Source organism: Triticum aestivum, chromosome 6A, assembly GCF_018294505.1.
Source record: "Triticum aestivum cultivar Chinese Spring chromosome 6A, IWGSC CS RefSeq v2.1, whole genome shotgun sequence".
Lineage (NCBI taxonomy): Eukaryota > Viridiplantae > Streptophyta > Magnoliopsida > Poales > Poaceae > Triticum > Triticum aestivum.
Window position 1 is genome coordinate 457501589 of NC_057809.1, and position 14764 is coordinate 457516352.

Here is a 14764-nt window from a genome sequence, read left to right on the forward strand (position 1 = left end):
AAACTCGTGACTCAAGTATTCTCCTCCACGATCTGATCGTAGGAACTTGATTTTTCTGTCACGTTGATTCTCAACCTCACTCTGAAATTCCTTGAACTTTTCAAAGGTCTCAGACTTGTGTTTCATTAAGTAGACATACCCATATCTACTCAAGTCATCAGTGAGGGTGAGAACATAATGATAGCCACCGCGAGCCTCAACACTCATTGGACCGCACACATCAGTATGTATGATTTCCAATAAGTTGGTTGCTCGCTCCATTGTTCCTGAGAACGGAGTCTTGGTCATTTTACCCATGAGGCATGGTTCGCACGTGTCAAATGATTCATAATCAAGAGACTCTAAAAGTCCATCAGTATGGAGCTTCTTCATGCGTTTGACACCTATGTGACCAAGGCGGCAGTGCCACAAGTATGTGGGACTATCATTATCAATCTTACATCTTTTGGTATTCACACTATGAATATGTGTAGCATTACGCTCGAGATTCATAAAGAATAAACCATTCACCATCGGAGCATGACCATAAAACATATCTCTCATATAAATAGAACAACCATTATTCTTGGATTTAAATGAGTAGCCATCTCGTATTAAACGAGATCCTGATACAATGTTCATGCTCAAACTTGGCACTAAATAACAATTATTGAGGTTTAAAACTAATCCCGTAGGTAAATGAAGAGGCAGCGTGCCGACGGCGATCACATCGACCTTGGAACCATTCCCGACACGCATCATCACCTCGTCCTTCGCCAGTCTCTGTTTATTCCGCAGCTCCTGTTTTGAGTTACAAATGTGAGCAACCGCACCGGTATCAAATACCCAGGAGCTACTACGAGTACTGGTAAGGTACACATCAATTACATGTATATCACATATACCTTTTGCTTTGCCGGCCTTCTTGTCCGCTAATTATTTGGGGCAGTTCCGCTTCCAGTGATCACTCTCCTTGCAATAAAAGCACTCAGTCTTGGGCTTGGGTCCATTCTTTGGCTTCTTCCCGGCAGCTTGCTTGCCGGGCGCGGCAACTCCCTTGCCGTCCTTCTTGAAGTTCTTTTTACCCTTGCCCTTCTTGAACTTAGTGGTTTTATTGACCATCAACACTTGATGTTCATTCTTGACTTCTACCTCTACTGATTTCGGCATAGCAAATAATTCAGGAATGGTCTTTTCCATCCCCTGCATATTGAAGTTCATCACAAAGCTCTTGTAGCTCGGTGGAAGCGACTGAAAGATTCTGTCAATGACCGCGTCATCTGGGAGATTAACTCCCAACTGAGTCAAGCGGTTATGTAACCCAGACATAGTGAGTATGTGCTCACTGACAGAACTATTTTCCTCCATCTTACAGCTGAAGAATTTGTCGGAGACTTCATATCTCTCGACCCGGGCATGAGCTTGGAAAACCATTTTTAGCTCTTCGAACATCTCATATGCTCCGTGTCTCTCAAAACGCTTTTGGAGCCCCGGCTCTAAGCTGTAAAGCATGCCACACTGAACGAGGGAGTAGTCATCGGTACGTGCCTGCCAAGCGTTCATAACGTCTTGTTCTGCAGGGAGAACAGGTGCGTCACCTAGCGGTGCTTGTAGGACATAATCTTTCTTGGCAGCTATGGGGATGATCCTCAGGTTCCAGACCCAGCCCGTGTAGTTGCTGCCATTGTCTTTCAGCTTGGTTTTCTCTAGGAACGCGTTGAAGTTGAGGACTACATTGACCATTTGATCTACAAGTCATATTTGTAAAGATTTTAGACTAAGTTCATGATAATTAAGTTCATCTAATCAAATTATAATGAACTCCCACTTAGATAGACATCCCTCTTCTAGTCATCTAAGTATAACATGATCCGAGTTAGCTAGGCCGTGTCCGATCATCACGTGAGACGGACTAGTCAACGTCGGTGAACATCTTCATGTTGATCGTATCTTCTATACGACTCATGCTCGACCTTTCGGTCTTCTGTGTTCCGAGGCCATGTCTGTACACATGCTAGGCTCGTCAAGTCAACCTAAGTGTATTGCGTGTGTAAATCTGTCTTACACCCATTGTATGTGAACATTAGAATCTATCACACCCGATCATCACGTGGTGCTTCGAAACAACGAACTGTCGCAACGGTGCACAGTTAGGGGGAACACTTTCTTGAAATTATTATGAGGGATCATCTTATTTACTACCGTCATTCTAAGAAAACAAGATGAAAAACATGATAAACATCACATGCAGTCAAATAATAATAGTGACATGATATGGCCAATATCACATAGCTCCTTTGATCTCCATCTTGGGGCTCCATGATCATCTTGTCACCGGCATGACACCATGATCTCCATCATCGTGTCTCCATGAATTTGCTCGCCAACTATTACTTCTACTACTATGGCTAACGCGTTTAGCAATAAAGTAAAGTAATTTACATGGCGTTTCTCAATGACACGCAGGTCATACAAAAAATAAAGACAACTCCTATGGCTCCTGCCGGTTGTCATACTCATCGACATGCAAGTCGTGATTCTTATTATAATAGCATGAACATCTCATACATTACATATAGATCATTCATCATTCATCACAACTTTGGCCATATCATATCACAAAGCACTTGCTGCAAAAACAAGTTAGACGTCCTCTAATTGTTGTTGCAAGTTTTACGTGGCTAAAGTAGGGTTCTAGCAAGAACGTTTTCTTACCTATGTGAAAGCCACAACGTGATTTGTCAACTTCTATTTACCCTTCATAAGGACCCTTTTCATCGAATCCGCTCCAACTAAAGTGGGAGAGACAGACACCCGCCAGCCACCTTATGCAACTTGTGCATGTTAGTCGGTGGAACCGGTCTCACGTAAGCGTACGTGTAAGGTTGGTCTGGGCCGCTTCATCCCACAATACCGTTGAAGCAAGAAAAGACTAGTAGCGGCAAGAAAGTTGACAACATCAATGCCCACAACAAATTGTGTTCTACTCGTGCAAGAGAACTACGCATAGACCTAGCTCATGATGCCACTGTTGGGGAACGTTGCAGAAAACAAAAATTTTCCTACGGTTTCACCAAGATCCATCTAGGAGTTCATCTAGCAACGAGTGGTTAGATGCATCTACGTACCTTGTAGATCGCGAGCGGAAGCGTTCAAAGAACGGGGATGAGGGAGTCGTACTCGACGTGATTCAAATCACCGAAGATCCTAGTACCGAACGGACGGCACCTCCGCGTTCAACACACGTACGGAACAACCACGTCTCCTCCTTCTTGATCCAGCAAGGGGGGAGGAGAGGTTGAGGGAGATGGCTCCAATAGCAGCACGACGGCGTGGTGGTGATGGAGCTGCAGTACTCCGGCAGGGCTTCGCCAAGCACTATGGAGGAGGAGGGGGTGTTGGAGAGGGAGAGGAAGGCACCAAAGATCAAGGTAAGAAGTCCTCCATCTCCCCCACTATATATAGGAGGGCCAAGGGGGGGCTCCGGCCCTAGGAGATCCAATCTCCCAGGGGGTGCGGCCAAGGGGGAGGAATCCCTCCTCCCCAAGGCACCTAGGAGGTGCCTTCCCCTCCTAGGACTCTTCCTCCCTTGAAACCCTAGGCACATGGGCCTCTTGGGGCTGGTGCCCTTGGCCCATGTAGGCCAAGGCACACCCCCTACAGCCCATGTGCCCCCCTGGGACAGGTGGCCCCACCCGATGGAACCCCGGGACCCTTCCGGTGGTCCCGGTACAATATCGGTGACCCCGAAACTTGTCCCGATGCCCGAAATAGCACTTCCTATATATAATTCTTTACCTCCGGACCATTCTGGAACTCCTCATGACGTCCATGATCTCATCCGGGACTCCGAACAACATTCGGGTTACTGCATATACATATCCCTACAACCCTAGCGTCACCGAACCTTAAGTGTGTAGACCCCACGGGTTCGGGAGACATGTAGACATGACCGAGATCGCTCTCCGGTCAATAACCAACAACGGGATCTGGATACCCATGTTGGCTCCCACATGCTCCTCGATGATCTCATCGGATGAACCACGATGTCGAGGATTCAAACAACCCCGTATACAATTCCCTTTGTCAATTGGTATGTTACTTGCCCGAGATCCGATCGTCGGTATCCCAATACCTCGTTCAATCTCGTTACCGGCAAGTCACTTTACTCGTACCGTAATGCATGATCCCGTGACCAAACACTTGGTCACTTTGAGCTCATTATAATGATGCATTACCGAGTGGGCCCAGTGATACCTCTCCGTCATACGGAGTGACAAATCCCAGTCTTGATCCGTGTCAACCCAACAGACACTTTCGGAGATACTCGTAGTATACCTTTATAGTCACCCAGTTACGTTGTGACGTTTGGCATACCCAAAGCACTCCTACGGTATCCGGGAGTTACACGATCTCATGGTCTAAGGAAAAGATACTTGACATTGGAAAACTCTAGCAAACGAACTATACGATCTTATGCTATGTTTAGGATTGGGTCTTGTCCATCACATCATTCTCCTAATGATGTGATCTCGTTATCAATGACATCCAATGTCCATAGTCAGGAAACCATGACTATCTGTTGATCAACGAGCTAGTCAACTAGAGGCTTACTAGGGACATGTTGGTGTCTATTATTCACACATATATTACGATTTCCGGATAACACAATTATAGCATGAATAAAGACAATTATCATGAACAAGGAAATATAATAATAATGCTTTTATTATTGCCTCTAGGGCATATTTCCAACATGAAGCACATAGAGTATTCTATCAAATTCTAAGTCATGTATGGCTCTCTCAAAAGGTGTGTACAGCAAGGATGATTGTGTCATACTAACAACCAAAGACACAAATAATACAAGACGCTCCAAGCAAAACACATATCATGTTGGTGAATAAAATATAGCTCCAAGTAAATTACCGATGGAAGTGGACGAAAGAGGGGATGCCTTCCGGGGCATCCCCAAGCTTTGACTTTTTGGTGTCTGTCGGTGTCAAAACCGGCGGATCTCAGGTAGGGGGTCCCGAACTGTGCGTCTAGGATCAATGGTAACAGGAGGCAGGGAACACGATGTTTTACCCAGGTTCGGGTCCTCTTGATGGAGGTAAAACCCTACGTCCTGCTTGATTTATTCTTGATGATATGAGTATTACAAGAGTTGATCTACCACGAGATCGGAGAGGCTAAACCCTAGAAGCTAGCCTATGGTATGATTGTATGTTGTGGTTGTTGTGTCCTACGGACTAAAACCCTCCGGTTTATATAGACACCGGAGAGGGTTAGGGTTACACAAGGTCGGTTACAAAGGAGGAGATATCCATATCCGTATTGCCTAGCTTGCCTTCCACGCCAAGTAGAGTCCCATCCGGACACGAGATGAAGTCTTCAATCTTGTATCTTCATAGCCCAACAGTCCGGCCAAAGGATATAGTCCGGCTGTCTAGAGACCCCTAATCCGGGACTCCCTCAGTAGCCCCTGAACCAGGCTTCAATGACGATGAGTCCGTCGCGCAGTATTGTCTTCGGCATTGCAAGGCGGGTTCCTCCTCCGAATACACCATAGAAGAATTTGAATATAAGGATAGTGTCCGACCCTGTAAAATAAGTTCCACATACCACCGTAGAGAGAATAATATTTTTGCAAATCTAATTCGCTGACTTGTTTTGACAGCATGACGTTATGTCACGGCCCGGTGATTATTCGAACCGTTTCCTTTAACTAGCCCTGCAGATAACGCGAGGCAGTTTTTTGACATGTCTTGTCAAAGCAGAGATCGTGTCCCCTTATTACGGGATTTTCATCAATACAGGCATGGGTAACCCAACCGCGCCATCGATTACGGTGCTTGGGGGATAAGCGAGTTTTACCAGGCTAGTGGGGGGCGCATAGTTTCGTCCGCCCATATAAAGGGATAAGGATTCACCTTCCGGACAGCTCCACCGTCGCCGATGAAGACGAAGATGAGTGGTTGCCCAGGGACAAGCCCCTGGGAGATCGTAAGTATTCGGATACTAGAGTAACTCGTAGTATTCCTTTGTCGCACTGCTTTCCCTAACGCCGAACATGATTATGCAGGCCGCAATGAGCCAGTATCGATGTATCATCAGACGACTCCCTGGGCTCGTCGGACATGGATAGCGATCCAGTTCCGACCGCCACCTCCCCTCATCCTGCTGACGACGCCGAGGTGCTGTCTCAAGAGGCATCGGGTCGAGGGGAGACAGTCCCGGAGGCGCCGCAAGGCGACCTTCCGGACTCCGGGAGACGAGGGGACGGGGCCCCTGAGAGCTCCGAGTTTGGACCTCAGCCAGACACCGCGCCGGAACCTCCAGTGGTTCCGGGCTCGGGCAGGCGGCCTCCTTCTAAGAGGGGCAAGACGCCTGTGCCGGTGACCTCTGTCCGTCCAGAAGGTTCAGTCCGCCAAGAGCGGATTGACTGAAGCTTGTGCCAGCCTTCTAACAGGCTTTGAGGTAAGTGTTTAAAATATAGGAAAAATGTCACCGCATAGACAGTAGCCCCTGATGCTTTGTTCGGCGTTCACAAAGAAAAGCCGAACAGAGCATCAAATAATATCGCATGAGTCTAATATAAGTATGTCAATATGCGTATGCAGTCCTCGCTGCTGGCGTCCGCCGCACTGACTGCGGAGGTTGCCGTACTGAAGCAGGGCCTCGAGGGGTCCAAGAAAGAGCTCGGCCTTGCCAAGAGGCAGCTCGAGGAGAACAAGGGTAAGTAATACCATGTCTATAGATATGTATATATAAAAGAAGACGCGATTGCAAAATGACAGGATCATCGTATATTTTGCCAGGGGCCACGACCGAGGTGGCGACCCTGAAGCAAGCACTAATCAAGGCCGAAGATAAAGCGGCCAAGGAGCACACCGAGCGGGAAACAAGAGGCTCGGGTGGGCGAGGTGCAGCAAGAGCTCCACGCTCTCGTGACGAAGCATGAGGCGTTGGAGCTTGACTCGAAGACGTGAGAGTCTGAGCTTGCCGCGGCCCTCGAGAGCACAAAAAGTGCCAAGGCCGAAGCCCAAAAGGCCCTCCAGGAGATCGATGCAATGAAGAAGATAGCGGCGGGTAAGGCTTTATATATGCAAAGCAAGCATGTAAAAGTAAATTACCGATTACTTACCCGAATCCGGAGCTCTCCAGGAGCATTCGCAGATTTGCCCCGCAGCGTGTCCGATGCCGCACAATTTTAGCAGGCCGAGGATGGAAGCTCAATGGAGAAGCTGTTCTGGTCTCAGTATACTGAGGCCGAACACCCGGTGCCAATGAGCGACCAGCTGAAGCAGATGGTCGAGCTACATAAGGCGGCCGATCAGGCCATGAAGGGCTTTATAGTCCGGCTGTGGCCTGGCGACGCCCTTCTGAATAGCTTCTTTGGCCTGGTGAGGCGGCTTGTGGATGCCTGCCCGCGGCTGGAGGTCGTCAAGCGATCTGTCTGCATTGAAGGTGCACGCCGGGCTTTCTCCCGTGTGAAATTGCAGTGGGTCAAGCTAGATGCCGTGAAGCTGATCAAGGAGGGGCCGCCGGAGGGCAGGGAGCACCGCCACCCCGAGATGTACTACGAGGGTGTTTTGCCGGGTGCTCATCTCATAGCGGACGAGTGTTCAAAAGATGTAATATTTGAGTGAGACTTGCTCGTTTTATCCTCTATTTATGAAAACTTGTTTCATATGCACTATGCAACGCTTTTTTGAATTTAAAATATTGCCTTCTGTTTGGCTGTTTATCCAATCTGAGAGATGGCTAGTCCTCAGCTTCTGCCCCCATGCCACGAGTGCTGGGGTGTTCAGGATAAACCTGAGCACTCTTGTTCCCATGTTTGGGTCCTTCGAGGGAGGTGCTCAGCACAACGAATAAGGCAACTGGACTAATAATGCTTTATCACTCTCACTTAGCCATAGAATTCTATAATTTTAAATCTCGGCAAAGCCCCTGGTATTCGGAAGGCCGAATTCATGGCGCGATACACGCCTTTAAGCCGGATAGGGCCGGCCCCTCGCTCTAAGCGGCATAAGTCTTTAGGGACTCGAAAACCTCGCCGAACAGCGACCGTCGCTCGCCTTATCATGACAGTCAGTTATAGCTTTCTCTACTGAGGTGCTGAACCCAGCAGAACCAGGGCACAATCGTAGTAGTTCTCCTAGCGCTACCTTAGCCGATAGAGTGGAACGTAAGGTACCAAAACATAGGAGCCGGGCAAACCCAACATTTGACCAAAGACATGATTCAGAGCTGATGCATATAATGCTATAAGTTCGGGGTGCCGCACTTGTGAAAGTGTTCGGACTTTTCACACCGTATTGTGGGGTACGTAAGCCCCTGGTGTATTGGCCGTACCAAAGTGTACGGTTGCAAGGCGTCATTAATGAACACACACACACACACACATATATATATATATATAACAAGAATTCAATAATAGTCGTAATGTCATGCATTGTTTATTCAAAAAAATTGCGTTAAAGCAGAGTGATACAGATAGTTCGATAAGCAAAGAGTAGGACTATGTCCCTTCCAAGGGCAAGCTAAGGAATGATATTAAATCGAATATTTCGCTCGTTACTGTAATCCACCTGGGAATTCCATGGTATGACGTAGCTGTCTGCCTCCTTGATTGCTGTATCATGTGTTCGGCAATAGTGCTGCCGGACAGTGTTTCCAGATATTAAGGTCCTGAAAAAAGACAAAAATAACCAAACGGGAAGCCCCTAGTGCGGTTTAAGCCGCGTCTTGGGGCGTGCCGCAGTTGTGCCCCCCTCCCCACCTGTGCCCATGGTATTTTTAATGCGTAATTATGTACACGTGGCACGAGTTTCACTGTTGGGATGTGATTGGGGTGGCCGCCGTATTGCTACGCGAGCTCAGATCACGCCAGGCGGTCTATTTTCCGATTGCTCCAAGCGCCTTGAAGGTGTCCGGGCTTTGAAGCGCCGAACTGGTTGATTGCCTTGAGAGGCTGCTTTGCGCTTCTGCTGTGAGGGCCGCGGTGTGCTCCTCTGTTTGGAGAGAGCGCTCTGTGTTTCCATTGACTGTAATAACTCCACGAGGTCCTGGCATTTTGAGCTTGAGGTATGCATAATGTGGTACCGCATTGAATCTAGCAAATGCGGTTCGCCCGAGCAGCGCGTGATAACCACTGCAGAATGGGACTATATCGAAGATTAACTCTTCGCTTCGGAAGTTATCCGGGGATCCGAAGACCACTTCCAGTGTAATTGAGCCTGTGCAATGGGCCTCTACACCTGGAATGACGCCTTTAAAGGTCGTTTTTGTGGGTTTGATCCTTGAGGGGTCTATACCCATTTTGCACACTGTGTCCTGATAAAGCAGGTTCAGGCTACTGCCGCCATCCATAAGGACTCGAGTGAGGTGAAATCCGTCAATGATTGGGTCTAGGACCAGTGCGGCGAATCCGCCATGACGGATACTAGTGGGGTGGTCCCTGCGATCGAAGGTGATCGGACAGGAGGACCAAGGGTTGAACTTTGGGGCGATTGGCTCCAATGCATATACGTCCCTGAGCGCACGCTTACGCTCCCTCTTGGGGATGTGGGTTGCGTATATCATGTTCACCATCCGCACTTGTGGGGGAAACCTCTTTTGTCCTTTGGTGTGTGGCTGCCGGGATTCCCCCTCGTCATCGCTATGCGGCCCCTTGTCCTTGTTTTCGGCAATTAACTTGCCGGCCTGCTTGAACACCCAACAATCCCTGTTGGTATGATTGGCTGGCTTGTCTGGGGTGCCGTGTATTTGACACGAGCGATCGAGTATACCGTCCAAGCTGGACGGACCCGGCGTACTTTGTTTGAATGGCTTTTTCCGCTGACTAGGTTTAGAGCCTTTGAATCCGGCATTGACTGCCGTATCCTCGGTATTTTCGCTGTTAATGCGACGCTTATGTTTGTTGTGACGTGACCTGCTATTGCCGTCCTTGGTATCCGAGGTACCATGGTTCTTTGATATGTTATTACTGCGAGCCAGCCAGCTGTCTTCTCCCGCACAAAAGCGGGCCATGAGCGTCGTGAGAGCTGCCATAGATTTCGGCTTTTCCTGACCAAGGTGCCGGGCTAGCCACTTGTCTCGGATGTTGTGTTTGAAAGCCGCTAAGGCCTCTGCATCCGGACAGTCGACGATTTGATTTTTCTTTGTAAGGAACCGAGTCCAGAATTGCCTGGCCGACTCTTCTGGCTGCTGAATTATGTGGCTCAATTCATCGGCGTTTAGTGGACGCACATAAGTGCCCTGAAAGTTGTCGAGGAATGCGGCTTCCAGATCTTCCCAACAGCTAATGGAGTTTGCTGGCAAGCTGTTAAGCCAATGCCGCGCTGGTCCTTTGAGCTTTAGTGGGAGGTATTTGATGGCGTGTAAGTCATCACCGCGGGCCATGTGGATGTGGAGGAGGAAATCCTCGATCCATACTGCGGGATCTGTTGTGCCGTCGTATGATTCAATGTTTACAGGTTTGAAACCTTCTAGGATTTGATGATCCATTACTTCATCTATGAAGCATAAGGGGTGTGCGGCACCTCTGTATTGGGCTATATCACGACACAGTTCGAATGGGTCTTGCCCGCTGTGTTCGACCCGGCCGGATTTGCTTTTACTGTATCCGGTGTGACGTTTATCATCTCGCAGATTGGTGCGCCCTCGTGATCCGTAGATTGATCTTGCATGCTTTTCTTTGTCCTCCAATATGTCTCGCAGGTCTGGCATATCTCCCCATGCCTTTTTATTTGAATGGCGTCGGGGTGGAGGCTGAGTTTTTGGCTGGAATGGCTCTCTATCACGGCCACGAGGTGGCCGATTAGCCGTATCATATGCTTCTTCCTCCAGTCAAAGTAGCAACCTGCACTTTGGGTAACTCTTGGAGGGGCGCTCGAGTTTATATTCCTCGGCCGCGAGGACTTCAGTCCATCTGTCAGCTAGCAGATCATGATCAGCTTGAAGCTGCTGCTGCTTTTTCTTAAGGCTATTTGCCGTGGCTATAAGCCGACGTTTGAAGCGCTCTTGTTCGACGGGATCCTCTGGTACAACGAATTTGTCGTCGCCGAGGCTTGCCTCGTATTCGGAGGGGGGCACGTAATTATCATCCTCCTCCTCTCCATCTGCCACTCTCTCAGGAGGGCTAGCTCCTCCATCCTCCTGCTCTAAATCTTGCTGGAGGGGATTGTTGTTGTCTTCGGCACTATCCGGAGTGTTATTATCTCCTGTGCCAGTATCAACACTTTTGCTATGGCGAGACTTAGAGCGGCGCCGCTGACGTTGGCACTTGGGTTGCTTCTTGGAGGGGTCATCCTCCGCTATCTCTTCGCCATTGCCTTCTTTGGGTGTATCCACCATGTATATATCGTATGATGAGGTGGCTGTCCAGTGCCCCGTAGGCAGTGGTTCCTCTTTGTCTCCCGCATAGTTGTACATACCGTCGATGTCTTCAGAGTCGAAGTCAAGCATGTCGGTTAAGTCATCGATAGTGGCTACTAAGTGGGTGGTGGGTGGGTCGCGAATTTCTTCGTTGTCCGCATCCCAGTCCTACCGGACATAGTTCGGCCAGGATCCTCCTGACAAGGAGAGAGACCTTAATGAGTTCAGTATGTCGCCAAAGGGCGAGTGCTAAAAAATATCCGTGGAGGTAAACTCCATGATCGTCGCCCAATTGGATTCAACAGGAACGAGCGCAGGCGGTTCGGAGTCCATGGCCGGAGAAGGATCTGGTAGTTTATCAACACGGCTCTTGTGCAAGGTAAGGTCGATGTTCAGCTTGATCGCTGCTGAGGGTAAGTCCCCCGTGACGGGGTCCATCCACCCGTCCGCGGAAGGCGCAACTGGCTCCGAATCGAGGGTCGGAGCGGCTGCCGGTGCGATCTCCTGAACACTGTCCGATGGTAGAGCTAAATCATACTCATCGTGACCGCGTAGCGCACAAGGCAGAGGTTCGAATCCGTCGAAGATCAAGTCTCCGCGGACATCGGCCGTGTAGTTTAAGCTTCCAAACCTGACCTGGTGGCCAGGGGCGTAACTTTCGATCTGCTCTAGATGGCCAAGCGAATTGGCCCGCAGTGCAAAGCCGCCGAACACAAAGATCTGTCCGGGGAGAAAAGTCTCACCCTGGACTGCATCGCTATCAATGATAGTAGGAGCCATCAAGCCTAATGGCGACGACACAGAGGAACTCTCAATGAAAGCACCAATGTCGGTGTCAAAACCGGCGGATCTCGGGTAGGGGGTCCCGAACTGTGCGTCTAGGATCAATGGTAACAGGAGGCGGGGACACAATGTTTTACCCAGGTTCGGGCCCTCTTGATGGAGGTAAAACCCTACGTCCTGCTTGATTTATTCTTGATGATATGAGTATTACAAGAGTTGATCTACCACGAGATCAGAGAGGCTAAACCCTAGAAGCTAGCCTATGGTATGATTGTATGTTGTGGTTGTTGTGTCCTACGGACTAAAACCCTCTGGTTTATATAGACACCAGAGAGGGTTAGGGTTACACAAGGTCGGTTACAAAGGAGGAGATATCCATATCCGTATTGCCTAGCTTGCCTTCCACGCCAAGTAGAGTCCCATCCGGACATGAGACGAAGTCTTCAATCTTGTATCTTCATAGCCCAATAGTCCGGCCAAAGGATATAGTCTGGCTATCTGGAGACCCCCTAATCCGGGACTCCCTCAGTAGCCCCTGAACCAGGCTTCAATGACGATGAGTCCGACGCACAGTATTGTCTTCGGCATTGCAAGGCGGGTTCCTCCTCTGAATACACCACGGAAGAATTTGAATACAAGGATAGTGTCCGACCCTGCAAAATAAGTTCCACATACCACCATAGAGAGAATAATATTTTTGCAAATCTAATTTGCTGACTTGTTTTGACAGCATGACGTTATGTCACGGCCCGGTGATTATTCGAATCGTTTCCTTTAACTAGCCCCGCACATAACGCGAGGCAGTTTTTTGAGACGTCTTGTCGAAGCAGAGATCGTGTCCCCTTATTACGGGATTTTCATCAATACGGGCGTGGATAACCCAACCGCGCCATTGATTACGGCGCTTGGGGGATAAGCGAGTTTTACCAGGCTAGTGGGGGGCGCATAGTTTCGTCCGCCCATATAAGGGATAAGGATTCACCTTCCGGACAGCTCCACCGCCGCCGATGAAGACGAAGACGATTGGTTGCCCAGGGCCAAGCCCCTGGGGAGATCGTAAGTATTTGGATACCAGAGTAACAACATGATTATGCAGGCCGCCACGAGCCAGTATCGATGTATCATCGAATGGCTCCCTGGGCTCGTCGGACATGGATAGCGATCCAGTTCCGACCACCACCTCCCCTCATCCTGCTGACGACGCCGAGGTGCTGTCTCAAGAGGCATCGGGTCGAGGGGAGACAGTCCCGGAGGCGCCGCAAGGCGACCGTCCGGACTTCGGGAGCCGAGGGGACGGGGCCCCTGAGAGCTCCGAGTTCGGCCCTCAGCCAGACACCGCGCCGGAACCTCCAGTGTTTCCGGGCTCGGGCAGGCGGCCTCCTTCTAAGAGGGGCAAGACGCCTGTGCCGGTGACCTCTGTCCGTCCAGAGGCGCCGGACAATCTGCTGGAAGCGCTTCACAACGCTTCCATCGACGAGGAGCACCGTACTATTATGAGTGCGGTGGTCCAGAAGGTTCAGTCCGCCAAGAGCGGATTGACTGAAGCTTGTGCCAGCCTTCTAACTGGCTTTGAGGTAAATGTTTTAAAATATAGGAAAAATGTTACCGCATAGACAGTAGCCCCTGATGCTTTGTTCGGTGTTCACAAAGAAAAGCCGAACAGAGGATCAAATAATATCGCAGGAGTCTAATATAAGTATGTCAATATGCGTATGCAGGCCTCGCTGCTGGCGTCCGCCGCACTGACTGCAGAGGTCGCTGTACTGAAGTAGGACCTCGAGGGGTCCAAGAAAGAGCTTGGCCTTGCCAAGAGGCAGCTCGAGGAGAACAAGGGTAAGTAATACCCTGTCTATAGATATGTATATATAAAAGAAGACGCAATTGCAAAATGACAAGATCATCGTATATTTTGCCAGGGGCCACGACCGAGGTGGCGACCCTGAAGCAAGCACTAATCAAGTCCAAAGATAAAGCGGCCAAGGAGCACACCGAGCGGGAAAAACAAGAGGCTCGGGTGGGCGAGGAGCAGCAAGAGCTCCAGGCTCTCGTGACGAAGCACGAGGCATTGGAGCTTGACTCGAAGACGCGAGAGTCTGAGCTTGCCGCGGCCCTCGAGAGCACAAAAAGTGCCAAGGCCGAAGCCCAAAAGGCCCTCCAGGAGATCGACGCAATGAAGAAGATAGCAGCGGGTAAGGCTTTCTATATGCAAAGCAAACATGTAAAAGAAATTACCGATTACTTACCCGAATCCGGAGCTCTCCAGGAGCATTCATAGATTCGCCCCGCAGCGTGTCCGATGCCGCACAATTTTACTAGGCCGAGGATGGAAGCTCAACGGAGAAGCTGTTCTGGGCTCAGTATACTGAGGTCAAACACCCGGTGCCAATGAGCGACCAGCTGAAGCAGATGGTCGAGCTACATAAGGCGGACGATCAGGCCATGAAGGGCTTTATAGTTCGGCTGTGGCCTGACGACGCCCTTCCGAATAGCTTCTTCGGCCTGGTGAGGCGGCTTGTGGATGCCTGCCCGCGGCTGGAGGTCGTCAAGCGATCTGTCTGCATTGAAGGTGCACGCCAGGCTTTCGCCCGTGTGAAATTGCAGTGGGTCAAGCTAGACA